Below are 14,198 nucleotides of genomic sequence, written 5' to 3'. Positions count from 1 at the left end.
TTTTCTTGAAGGGGCCTAGATGGCAAGAAGAGAGATTAAGAGAGGATGTCTCCCCCACAGAAAGAAAGCTCTTTCTACCGGGGGCATCCTTTCTTACCCGCTTTCATGCATTGCCTCAATGTCGGCACAACTCTGATGCTGAAACTGATGGATGCAAGAAGAAAACAGCCTCTTTCATTTCTTTTTTAGATCTCTGTATAGAGATCAGGCAGAAATGGAAGTCTCACCTGAGCTGGAGGGCAATGGTCAGAAAGATAACGCCCATCGAGGCGGCCTCACGGCATCACCTTGTTAGCGCATAACCTCCAACAGCTCTACATACGCAGGGCAGGAGAATTGAATGCTTCTTCACCATCCTCAAATATCTCCTGCTTTTCCTGGGTAAAAACCCAGCAGAGCACTAACCTCAGTATCAAAAAGTGTTAAAGATAAAACATCATCCTCCCGTTGCTCTCTCTCGTCTGCCTCCATTACGAGCACGAAAGGGAAAGTCCCTCTCTGAACCATTCAGACAGATCCACCTGAAATTCTCATGAGATCGTTCTCCTCTGTGCCTCAGCAGCGGCAGGTCCTGAACCACAGGAAGCAGATGGCTGCTTTTTTTCCTTGGAAAGAGAGAGACAAAAGAGAGTGGAGCTTTTTAATTGAAAATATGCTCACAATACACGCAGATTGCCTCCTCAAAGACATCGCGTGCATGATCTTCACCCAAACAAATGACACAAAGATCGTGTGTGTCATCAGGTGACAAATAACGCCCACACGGATGCACACAATGTCTAAAATGCTTGCTAGTAGTCGCCATGATATACAGAGAAAGATAGCTCTTACCGGTTCTTTCAGATGCACGCTTCAAACAGAACAGTAAGTGAAGACGAAGAAGAGAATGACATGTTCTCCCGGTGCCTGTTTATAGTCACGCCGGTAGTGACGTCAGGGGCTGTCGGCAGCCAACTCATTGGTGTTTTTTCAATTTATTCTTCAGACACAGGTAACGACGAGGTGTTCCCCATAGCGACCCGTAGAGGACGCAGTTCGAAGTTCCCTTGAAAGGGAACACACCTGCTTTATCACCTCTTTCTGTTAGGTCTGAATTAAATTTTATTGGGTCTGAAATGATCTGAGCGAAGAAGTTTTTAGTCATCTCTCAGCTTTTAAATAGAAAATGTAACATGCCTAGTGTAATGGTGCTGGAATCTATCTTTGATATAATATTTTAAGCAATATCTTTAATGGCATCAGAAGTTTCCAACTATCACTGTATCCAGTGTTGGGCAGTAGCGTCGATATAAGCAGCGAAGCTACTAGTTTAACTACATTTCTCAGTAGCTTGGGCGTAGCTTCGCTGCTTTCTGAATCAAATAGCTTTTCAGTAGCGAAGCTCTTTTCTTTTACCAAGTAGTGCGGTAGCTTCCACACAAGCTACATTTTCGCAAGCATTTCTGAAGCTCAAACTCAAATCGGGAAATACAACTGCTAAGATCGCTGATCCTGGATCAGTAGTGACGCGATGGCGCTTCTTCATCTTGTTCGTGTTTTCAGAATATGTTTTCAGATGCTGCTTGTAAAAATTATCAGGGTCCAGCCTGGCCATTTTTTTCCTACTGTTTGGAGGTCTTGCATTTTGTTCTGCAAAGGCCTACAGTATATTAAGCATGCCCATGCAACAGGTGCATACACTTACTTGTGCGCACATTGTTAATTACATGTATTTTGATTGTTTTGTTGCCAAATTGATAAGGAACACAAAAAACTATTAAACTAAACAATTGCACCTGCCTATCTGTTTGACTGACAGTTTTAAGCACTGAGATAGCATTGACTTGTAATAAAACGTGTTCAACATAAAAATGTAATTTTAAAAGTAGCTTAGATGTAGCAAGCTACTGTTGATGTAGCTTAGCTTGCTACATTTCCCAGGGGGGTAGCTTCAGTGTAGTGAAGCTTCATTTACTGTAGAGTAACTGCTAGCTTAGCTCACTACATTTTCCAAGTAGCTTGCCCAACACTGACTGTATCTAATAAAAGGAAGATAGAAATGCTTTGACTGATTAAACATAAAGACAATAAACACACAATTGTGGCAATATATATTTTTTAGCTGTTCTCTTCAAGGCATCTTAGGTATTTTTATTTAAAAAAAATGTTTTTACTATGCATAAAAGACTTAATCAAAAAAGGCTATTCAACATAGCACGTGTAACATATAGCATACTATAAAATAATATATTTTTGGCTTCATTCTGTAATAAGAAGTAACATCAGATCAAAGAAAAAGAGCTCTAAAACCGTTTCAGATATTTCAACATCAATCGAAAATCATAATTTCTGACAACACTAATGTCTAGTGTAATGTTGTAGTAACTGTATTTTTGAAATCAGTAAAAAGATGGTCTTCTCTGCTATGAAGGAACTTTAGCATTTTCCACTTTTAGGACTACTTTTATTAAGATGCATTTGTATGTGACACTTTTTTTTTTTTTAAAGGAGCCCTTTAGTTGGATGTTTCATCCATAAACACAAACACAGAAGTCCTGCCCATTAGCTTTCTTGATAATGTGTTTAAAAATCTCAGATCTTCCTTTTGAGGATGTTTTGTTGCACAAACTACAGTGTGCTTTGAGGTTTGAACTCAAGCCATTTGTGGTTTAAAAGAAGAAACATGAGGGTAGATTCGGGAGACATGAATTGAATAGGAGTGCCAGAAAGGAAATGGTTATTTTTTCTTGTTCTGAGGTTGTCCTGTGATGAAGCCAAGTGCTTTATTTTAAAATATTACATCAAGCAACTTTACACAGTCTTTCAGCTAATTCCATATATACACACACAACACCAAAAGGGTCAGCTATTATTATGAATAATTTAATTACTTTTATTAAAAATAATTTATTTACATTTATATTCACAGTGAATTGGTGAGGTTTTATGTAGTCCATCTATGTGAGCTTTGCATGTTACGATTACAAGTCTATACTCTATCACTGTTCAGTTAATTGTGTCTCAGTATACCATCATTTACAGATTTGTAGAGGTTGAGAACTGGTTTTGCTTCTGCAAGTCGAGACGGATCTTGTTTAGACCCTGTCATTAATGTTTGAACAGACACATTCTTCAGTTCAGTTCAGATGTGGGACAGCGTTAGCACCGCGGCGAGAGAGAGAGAGAGAGATAGCTGATGCCTTGCTTCTGTTGGAGATGAACTGGAAAAGTGTGACGCTGCTCTTAGACCTTTCTGAGAAAGAAAGAAAAAAGACCCGTCTAATGCTGATTTTCCACAAACATCAGCACGGCCGTATTTAGGATATGGAAAATTCTCAGAATGAAAACACAGTCCTGAACGTCGTAGTCCTGCAGTTAAACATCACATCAGCTACTTTGGCTTTTAAATCCAGTAGGCATTCTTGTCTTTGTTTTTACTTATCTTAAAAGCAGCTTATAATAATTGAAATTTAATGAATAATCTTGGTGTACATTAATTTCTTTAGAACATGGAAAAACTAGCCAACAAGTGTCCTGTTTCCATGTATACTCCTTCATCAATATATTTGTAAAGTTCATACACATTTGTTAAAGAATGAAGCCAGTCAGTTTTGCCTTCTGTTTCACTGCTGTGCGTCTCGCCTCAGAATGCATTTGCACAGGAGACTGTAGATTAGGATCTTGGGAGTTTATGGTAATTTGGTGATGATGTAAGCTGTGTCACATGCTGTCTAGCCAACAGCCTTTTCCTGCCAGATGAAGGATGTACCAGTCTAGAACAAACCTGCGTCTGTTTGTTGTTTTGATGTGTAGTCGGCTAAACGCATGCATCATGTACTTCGGTCACAGCTTAATATGCAGAGACAACTAAATAAGTCATTCATGAGCTGAACACTGTGGCTCTGTGCAGCTCTCAACATTGCTCTTCTTGTTGAGCAGCCCAACATTTCAACTGAATTAAAGCAACGCTATGTAACGTTTTCTGTGTTCAAAATTTGTCAAATCTATATAATGAGCGAGTACATCATAAATTAATCTACCAAACTGCATTTTTGTCTTATTCGAAATCACAACGGTACATTTTTAATAAGTGATGTTTTTGGACTATTGTAGCTTGTTCGGGTCGTCACACAAACCTCATACACACACATCGCCATAGACATTAACTTGGAGAAGTAGCTCCGGCTAGAATGTTCTTCAGCAGAAGGTGTGCAGTTCTGTTTATTAAGTGCCAAAATGTACATAATGTTGCTTTAATGGAATTTATATTATTATTATTATTATTATTATTTTATTTTATTTTTTTATGTATGGACATTTTAAGTAATGTCCACTTAAGAGATGATTGGACCATCATGACATTTGATTTGGTCTGCCATGTTATAAAAGAGGAGAAGAAAATCAGGGGAAAAATGAAGAACATATTAAATGGGCCAAGAGACCTTAAGACTATATATATATATATATATATATATTAGGGGTGTAACGATACGCGTATTCGTATTGAACCGTTCGGTACGACGCTTTCGGTTCGGTACGCGGTACGCATTATGTATACCGAACGGTTCGTTGGAGTAATTAATTATATTTGAAAAAAAAAAAAAAAAGAGAGAGAAAGAAATATAATGATATGCGTTCAACAAGGTAGCCCAATAACCCAAACAACGTAACAGGCAACGCCCCTGACACTCCCGAAGAAGAAAAAAACACCATCTTATATGTTTATGTTAGGCTACTCAGCAGGCGCTCGCTCACTCAGTACGTTTAACGTAACAGACTAGAAATGAGAAGATCCTCCAATAACCAACAGGTCTGGTGTTTGGGTGCACTTTGGATTCCCTTTAAGCTATAATGGTGATGGCAAGAGAGTGGTGGATAAAAAAACAACGGTATGTCGCATCTGCAACATGACAGGGTACACCAGCGGGAATACAAAAAAAAAAAAAAAAAAAAAAACAGCGGGAATATCTGGGATATATGCGTCAGTACTATCTGGGAAAAGACGAAAAAAAGGAGAAACATGCACGCAGCAAACTATCCCTGCAGCATTTAGACACTATAGCTTACAGGGAATCCAACCCAAACACCAGACCTGTTGGTTATTTTAGGATCTTATATTTCTGGTCTGTTAAATGCATTAGACATTTTGCAACGAGCCTTCAGCGCGTGCTGAGTGAGCGAGCGCCTTAGGGGCCGTTCACATATCGCTCCTAAAAACGCGTGGAAAACGCTAAGCGCGTCTTTCTCCTGAGGCGTCTGTCTTTGCTAAGCAACAATGACGTGCTCTCTCCATGAGACGCGGAAATTTCAGCGAAGGATAAATGGATTTGCAGCTCTAAAAATCGCTTGCAGTAGCTCTGCTACTGAATTTATTTCAAAATTGCAATCCATATACAACTATGATCAGCTGATCCTTCATCTTGGCTGAGCTCTCAACGTTGTTACGGGAAAGGATGAAGCTGATTGGTTGGTTCTTGTCACATGACCCGCGGTGCGCTTGCGGCATTCTGAAAAGTTGAGATGTTTTTACATTTTGCTGTATCTAAAACGTATCGAACCGAACCGAACCGTGACATCAGTGTATCGTATCGAACCGAACCGTGAATTTTGTGAACCGTTACACCCCTAATATATATATATATATCAGAGATGGGGACTCGAGTTTGAGACTCGGACTCGAGTGCGACTTAAGTCGCACAAACAGTGACTTCAGACTCGACTTGAGACTCGTCCTCGAAAGACTTCAGACTCGACTCGGACTCGAGCTCCGGGACTCGTGAACAATGTTAATTTTTAGTAAACGTCAGATGAGCTCGCTGTTAGAGTTGTGACGTTCGCGAACGAACCGATTCTTTTGAACGGCTCATAAACATGAACGATGGGAGCCGAGTCACGGCTGGAGGGGAGCCGTTCTTTCTGTCGCTCTTTTTTCCTGTGCGTGTTTCAGAGCGCGTGTTTCATACAGATGCACACAAATGAGCTCCTCCGCGAGACAGAACAGTTATAGGGGGAGGGGCGCACCCAGCGCAGGCCAACCCTTTATAGCGTGATGATATTAGTTATTAGTTGTGCACGCATCCTTCACGTGAGTACTCCATTGGAAAAAAACCTGCGTGCCTCTGTCATTGGGTAGGAGCGGAGCCACGACGTTTTGCACAGATATTCATTGCAGCCCACTTTGTTATTGTTCATTGACTTGAAGGGGCTGATGTCCTATTTGCAAAGTTTACAGTAGTAATAGTATGTAGACATTTCCATTTTATTTATTCTAATTTTATCTACTTTAAATATTTTTGGTTCTCTATCAAAATGTTCTTGTGTGATAACAATGTTCTTGTGTGGAAGTGTTTGTAGTAAAAGCTGTTTTGCACAGAAATTCTTTGCAGCCGGCTTTGTTTTTGATGTTTATTTGTGAGTAGGTATTGTATGAATAACATAAGTCAGCGTAGCTTTGTTCATTCTTAAGCCAGACAAGAGGTGTGCAGCTATACAGCCAGGACAGACAGAAGGCCATTACTGAATCCATAAATGCAAAATACAGATATTAACTTAAAAGTAAAGCATTCTTGGTGTTTTTGTCATGTTGCAATAGCCTGTTTACACTGATTATATACCAAAATCAAAGTTGATATTGTATGCTAATAAATAGAGTTGTCATAATAACATATTACATGCTTTGAATTCCTTATACAGTATTGTTCAAAATAATAGCAGTACAATGTGACTAACCAGAATAATCAAGGTTTTTAGTATATTTTTTATTGCTACGTGGCAAACAAGTTACCAGTAGGTTCAGTAGATTGTCAGAAAACAAACAAGACCCAGCATTCATGATATGCACGCTCTTAAGGCTGTGCAATTGGGCAATTAGTTGAAAGGGGTGTGTTCAAAAAAATAGCAGTGTCTACTTTTGACTGTACAAACTCAAAACTATTTTGTACAAACATTTTTTTTTTCTAGGATTTAGCAATCCTGTGAATCACTAAACTAATATTTAGTTGTATGACCACAGTTTTTAAAACTGCTTGACATCTGTGTGGCATGGAGTCAACCAACTTGTGGCACCTCTCAGCTGTTATTCCACTCCATGATTCTTTAACAACATTCCACAATTCATTCACATTTCTTGGTTTTGCTTCAGAAACAGCATTTTTGATATCACCCCACAAGTTCTCAATTGGATTAAGGTCTGGAGATTGGGCTGGCCACTCCATAACATTAATTTTGTTGGTTTGGAACCAAGACTTTGCCCGTTTACTAGTGTGTTTTGGGTCATTGTCTTGTTGAAACAACCATTTCAAGGGCATGTCCTCTTCAGCATAGGGCAACATGACCTCTTCAAGTATTTTAACATATGCAAACTGATCCATGATCCCTGGTATGCGATAAATAGGCCCAACACCATAGGAGGAGAAACATGCCCATATCATGATGCTTGCACCTCCATGCTTCACTGTCTTCACTGTGTACTGTGGCTTGAATTCAGAGTTTGGGGGTCGTCTCACAAACTGCCTGTGGCCCTTGGACCCAAAAAGAACAATTTTACTCTCATCAGTCCACAAAATGTTCCTCCATTTCTCTTTAGGCCAGTTGATGTGTTCTTTGGCAAATTGTAACCTCTTCTGCACATGCCTTTTTTTTAACAGAGGGACTTTGCGGGGGATTCTTGAAAATAGATTAGCTTCACACAGACGTCTTCTAACTGTCACAGTACTTACAGGTAACTCCAGACTGTCTTTGATCATCCTGGAGGTGATCATTGGCTGAGCCTTTGCCATTCTGGTTATTCTTCTATCCATTTTGATGGTTGTCTTCCGTTTTCTTCCACGTCTCTCTGGTTTTGCTCTCCATTTTAAGGCATTGGAGATCATTTTAGCTGAACAGCCTATCATTTTTTGCACCTCTTTATAGGTTTTCCCCTCTCTAATCAACTTTTTAATCAAAGTACGCTGTTCTTCTGAACAATGTCTTGAACGACCCATTTTCCTCAGCTTTCAAATGCATGTTCAAGAAGTGTTGGCTTCATCCTTAAATAGGGGCCACCTGATTCACACCCGTTTCTTCACAAAATTGATGACCTCAGTGATTGAATGCCACACTGCTATTTTTTTGAACACACCCCTTTCAACTAATTCAACTAATTGCCCAATTGCACAGCCTTAACAGCGTGCATATCATGAATGCTCGGTCTCATTTGTTTTCTGAGAATCTACTGAACCTACTGGTAACTTGTTTGCCACGTAGCAATAAAAAAATATACGAAAAACCTTGATTATTCTGGTTAGTCACATTGTACTGCTATTATTTTGAACAATACTGTATATAACAATGCAGTGTTCTAATCAGCTTGGATGGGTCGTTGTACGTGATGCAACATTTATTATAACCAGAGACTTAATATAATAAAGAGACTTGAGACTTGACTTGGACTCTAGCTCAGAGACTTGAGACTTGACTTGGACTCTAGCTCAGAGACTTGTGAGCATCTCTGATATATATATATATATATATATATATATATATATATATATATATATATATATATATATATATATATATATAATATAAAGACGCATGTTGCTTAATTTTAACAGCAGTAACTTTGCAGCAGTTAGTCTCTTTGCAATTGAAATAAAAAACGTGTTTTATTTTTAGTGAGCTCAAATAATGCAAGTTCATATTGCTGATAAATACTGATGTTTTCTAAAATGATTTGGCTTGTGTAGTGTACTCAGGTATATTTCAGTGATGTCACAGCTTCATCATTAGAGTGTGGGATACATTAGTTCTGTTGTTCATCTGTAATCACATCAGTCAGTTTTCTTTGTGCTGAAGTTGGGCTGTAGATGATTTGTTAATGTCATGGGGGTGAGCGGTGCGCAGCAGACTGGACTGACGTGAGGAGAAGACGACAGGGTGAGAGGTGAGGAAGAATCAGTGGGAAACAAATACCAGAGAATGTGATGGAAAGAACCCAATCAGCAACAACTGGGTCATGGTTGAACGATAGCGGTGTCTCTACACACACACACATACACCCGCACACACACACACATACACGCGCACACACACATACACGCACACACACACACACACATGTTTGTTTTTGTGTAAAGTGTGTTCATCCCATAGGTGTAATGGTTTTTATACTGTACAAACTGTATATTCTATCACCCTTCACCAACCCTACACCTAACCCTAACCCTCACAGGAAATTTTCTGCATTTTTACTTTCTCAAAAAAAACTCATTCTGTATGATTTATAAGTGTTTTGAAAAATGGGGACATGGGTTATGTTCTCATAAGTCACCCTCTCCTTGTAATACCTGTGTCATACCCATGTCATTATACAGAGTTGTGTCCTGATATGATACAAAAACATGCCCACACACACACACACACACACATACACGCGCGCGCACACACACACACACACACCACACACACACACATACACGCACGCGCACACACACACACACACACCACACACACACACATACACGCGCGCGCACACACACACACACACCACACACACACACATACACGCACGCGCACACACACACGTTATGTTTCCATGTTTTATGGAGACATTCAGTAGGCGTAATGGTTTTGATACCAAACAAACTGTATTTTCTATGGCCCTACACCTAACCCTCACAGGAAACTTGCTGCAATTTTAGATTTTCACAAAACTTTATTCTGTATGATTTGGTTTCTGTATCTGATTCTGATATGACTGGTTACCTTTGAACGTTCAACAGGATGTGTCACAGCATAATAAGGCACTTCCTCTTTTATGTTGTTCTATCTTGTGTTTTGGTTTTTCCCCATTTGTTCTCTCTGTTATCTCACTCTCACACTTCTAAAGTGATAGCATCCCATTCTGTTGATCATTTGTTCAGGAAACGATGTCACCGTCCACCGTCTGAAAGGGTTAGCTCACCCAAAAATGAAAATTCTGTCATGAATTACTCCCTCTCGAAGGTCTCACTGGTTTGGGAGGATATGAGCCTGAGTATGACCTTTAAAGGTCCCGTTATTCGTGCTTTTTTTTGAAGCTTTGATTGTGTTTACAGTGTGGAATATAACGTGTTCATGTTTCGCGTGTAAAAAAACACAGTATTTTTCACACAATTCAGCTATCTGTATACTGCTGTTTTCGCTGTCATAAAAACGGGCTGATGTCTTCCTTCTTCTATAAAGTCCCTCCTTCAGAAATACATAACGAGTTCTGATTGTGATTCGACAGCAGCTTAGAGCACGTGGCCCTCCTGGTAACCTGATTGGACTAGAATGCACGTGCTTATAATCACAGGAGCGTTTTTACTGATGAGATGCGCATGAAAATAGCATTCGTTTTTTTGCACAGGCTTTACATCTAGTTAACAAAGCTAAACAGCGTTGCCCTTTGTGTAATAAGTTCTTATTAGCTCTTTCTTCTTCTCCGTCGGAGCGCAACAAGGCCACGCCCCCTGTTTGCGTATTCATGTGGGCGGAGGTTAGTCAAAAAACTGTTTTAGTGACGTCATTACTGCAGGAACTAGAGGGATGTAGTCTTTTTTTGTAGGCAAATTCTGTTAAATAAAATATCTCGCTTGGCATTGAACTTTGAGCTTTAGAATTTTACAGATATTATTTATACTCTAACAACAACATTACACACTAACTAAAGTTTAAAACATGGGATCACGAAGAAGGGGACCTTTAATGTGCTAATGGCATTACTGCATTCTATGTTACCAATAGCTATTTCTGTTAAATAATTGAATTAAAACCCTAGTGTAGTTCCAAAACCGTATACTGTTCAAATTTTTCTGAAGAGCACAAAAAGAAAAATGTCAATAAATGTATAGTTTCTACATCATGCATGTAAATCGAGATCGAAAGAAACTGAGCACAATCATTTGGATATAAACAATTTCTTAAACATCACAAGAACCATAAATTATACTTGAAATATATATATACAGATGAAGACAGTGGAAGCAATCAAAAACAACAAAAAGAGCAATGATAAATAAGTTCTATAACAAGTCTCAGTTAGGTTAACACAGTACACGTAGCATTGGATTTTAACCCCTTAACTGTAACCCCCCATTTTTTAAATTAAATTAAAGTGCGCTATCCAAACTAAAATTGCTGTAATTTATGAACACTTTGGAATATAAACATAAGGTTGGTCTCTTTTTAAAGGAAAAAAATAGCTGATTTTTTCCAAAAAGTGAAGTATCAAAAAGTTATAGAAGTTTAAATGTTCTGTAAATAATATGCGCAATATTAATTTTATTATATTTTATTTATTATAAATATTTTACATAAAAGGTTTGACTCTAAAATTGGAATAAAATTAAAGCCTTGTGTCTAAATAAGTTATGTTATAAATTTGAAGTTGATATGAAAAAAATTGAGGTTCCTGTGAGATTTTATTTAGGGCGTCATACCACACACAGCCACTGGGAGTCATCAAAACTATTTTGAATTTTGCTTAATGAATTCTTCTCGAGATTTCTCTGTGAATTTTACTTCTATCTCAAAATAACGACCAAATATGAAATCCTGAGCCTCAGACCTTTCCAATGATATGTTTGTTGCCAAGATTATAAAAAGTTTTGGTTCTAGAAGACCGTAATGCATTATGTTTTATGACATTTGGCCCTGCCCACTAAGGGGGAGGTGACCGCCATTAGATTTTAAAGTACCATTTCCATGGTAAAGCAATATTCGATTTCAAAATGGTTTTCACGGGATGAATCTTGGGCTTCTAAGCTTTCAAATGATATATGATTTATGATGATTACTAAAAGATTTGATAGAGAAAAAGACAAAAACAAAAAAGAGTGCCAAGCGTCCCACAGGTGGGACGGTGACAGTTATAATATAATAAATAAAAAGAAACAGATAGAATTAAAAAATAAAAGAATAGAGCAAGCTAGTTAGAGGTCTTTACACATACACACACACATACATATACAATTGCATAATAAATTAAAAGAAAATAGAATACAAAAAGATTAGAAAGGTATAGAATAGAATAGAATTAGAATAGTGAGTGTTAAAGTTAGAGGGTCAAATAAAGATGGAAGAGATGGGTTTTAAGCCGATTCTTGAAGATGGCTAAGGACTCAGCTGCTTGGATTGATTTGTGGGGAGTTCATTCCACCAGGAGGGAACATTTATTTTAAAAGTCCGTAAAAGTGACTTTGTGCTTCTTTGGGATGGCACAATCAAGCAACGTTCACTTGCAGAACGCAAGCTTCTAGAGGGCACATAAGTCTGAAGTAACGAATTTAGGTAAATGGGTGCAGAGCCAGTGGTAGTTTTGTAGGCAAACATCAATGCCTTGAATTTTATGCGAGCAGCTTTTGGAAGCCAGTGCAAATTGATAAACAGAGGTGTGACGTGTATTCTTTTTGGCTCATTAAAAATTAATCTTGCTGCCACGTTCTGAATTAATTGTAAAGGTTTGATAGAACTGGCTGGAAGACCTGCTGAGAGGGCATTGCAATAGTCCAGCCTGGACAGAGCAAAAGCTTGAACAAGGAGTTGTGCAGCATGTTCCAAAAGAAAGGGCTTGATCTTCTTGATGTTGAATAAAGCAAATCTGCAAGATCAGACAGTTTTAGCAATGTGGTCTGAGAAAGTCAGCTGATCATCAATCACAACTCCAAGGCTTCAAGCTGTTTTTGAAGGAGTCATGGTTGAAGTGCCTAACTTGATGGTGAAATTGTGATGGAACGATGGGTTTGCTGGAATCACAAGCAGTTCTGTCTTGGCGAGGTTCAGCATAGCAGTGGTATGAAAAGCCATGTTTCTGAATGACAGAACCTAATGATGCCATGTAGACAGAGAAGAGAAGTGGTCCAAGAACTGAGCCCTGAGGCACCCCAGGAGTTAGATGTTGAGACTTGGACACCTCTCCAAAATACTTTGAAGGACCTATCTGATAGGTAAGACTCAAACCATTGAAGTGTTGTTCCTGAGATGCCTTTCGCCAGTAGCGTTGATAGGAGGATCTGGTCATTAACTGTTTCAAAAGCAGTGGACAGATCAAGCAGGATAAGTACTGAAGATTTGGATTCTGCTCTTGCCAGTCTTAGAGCTTCAACAACTGAGAGCAAGGCCGTCTCAGTTGAATGTCCACTTCTGAAGCCAGATTGGTTGCTGTCAAGGATATTGTTGTGTGTGAGAAATGAAGAGACTTGTTTGAACACAGCTCGTTCAAGTGTTTTTGCAATAAAAGGAAGAAGGGAAACTGGTCTGTAGTTCTCTAAAAGAGATGGGTTGAGGTTGGGTTTCTTAAGTAGTGGAGTTATACGTGCCTGTCTAAATGATGAGGGAAAAACACCAGTGTGGAGGGAAGTGTTGATGATGTGAGTGAGTGCAGGTACAACTTCAGGAGAAATGGCTTGAAGGAGATTAGATGTATATATACATACATATATGTATGTAATTTTGTCTGCAAAAATATAACAAAATAAATGTATAGCATACATAATATTGACTTTAGTTTGCACATTGTTTGAAAGATTTTGGCAAGATGTTGAATATGTAATCAATCAAAGAAATAATCAGCAAATGAATGATCAGAATGTGTATTGCAGCCCTTCAGCAGTATATCACAGACTCGTGGATTGGCTCTTTTGAATAGTTTAAAATCCAAAGCTGGTTTGTGAGTGAACCGTAGTGGCCTTTTGATGCGGTGTTAGTTTCTCACGACAGATGAGGTGGTTGTTGTAGCAGCCAAGCGTGTGTTAATAACACTTGTACTCGGTGTAGAAAGTTATGCTTCATTCTGTCATTTAAAGCAGCTTTGCCAACAGAACTCCTCTGTGCCAACTGGCCGAAAGTCAGACTTCCCACATGTCAGCGTGATCGGAAAAGAGTCCGAGACAGACAGGAATGTCTGTGCGTATTGCCAGAGGCCCTGAAGAGTTATTTCTGATGTCTAAACCAGGATTAGAAGGACTTTATGATGAACATTTGAAAGTTATAACTATGAAGCAACATACTTCCTGGTGGAGGTGGATTTCCCATGGATGCTGGAAACATTGCCTGCTTTTTGTTCAAAGTATGCCTCAACTCGTCAATAATCGAATCAGTTTATAGTTATCTAGGTATAAGCTTTTAGATCAACATTCTTCTAGGATTTGAGAAGCAAATGAAACAGTGGTATTGTAGATTATGTAAAATATTTAATTTGGAGTGTAACACTTATTAAA

General features: G+C 38.7%; 1 protein-coding gene across 3 annotated transcripts in view; it reads left to right on the top strand.

Annotated features, from left to right (window-relative positions):
• The window catches only part of LOC127968149 (RNA-binding motif, single-stranded-interacting protein 2), a 53,797-nt gene that overhangs the window by 25,042 nt on the left and 14,557 nt on the right, over positions 1–14,198 (top strand). The gene's annotated exons all lie outside the window — the stretch shown is intronic.

The sequence above is a fragment of the Carassius gibelio genome, chromosome B11 (assembly GCF_023724105.1).
Source record: "Carassius gibelio isolate Cgi1373 ecotype wild population from Czech Republic chromosome B11, carGib1.2-hapl.c, whole genome shotgun sequence".
Classification (NCBI taxonomy): domain Eukaryota; kingdom Metazoa; phylum Chordata; class Actinopteri; order Cypriniformes; family Cyprinidae; genus Carassius; species Carassius gibelio.
Note: the sequence above shows the minus strand (reverse complement) of the source record. Positions and strands in the feature narration are given on the sequence as shown.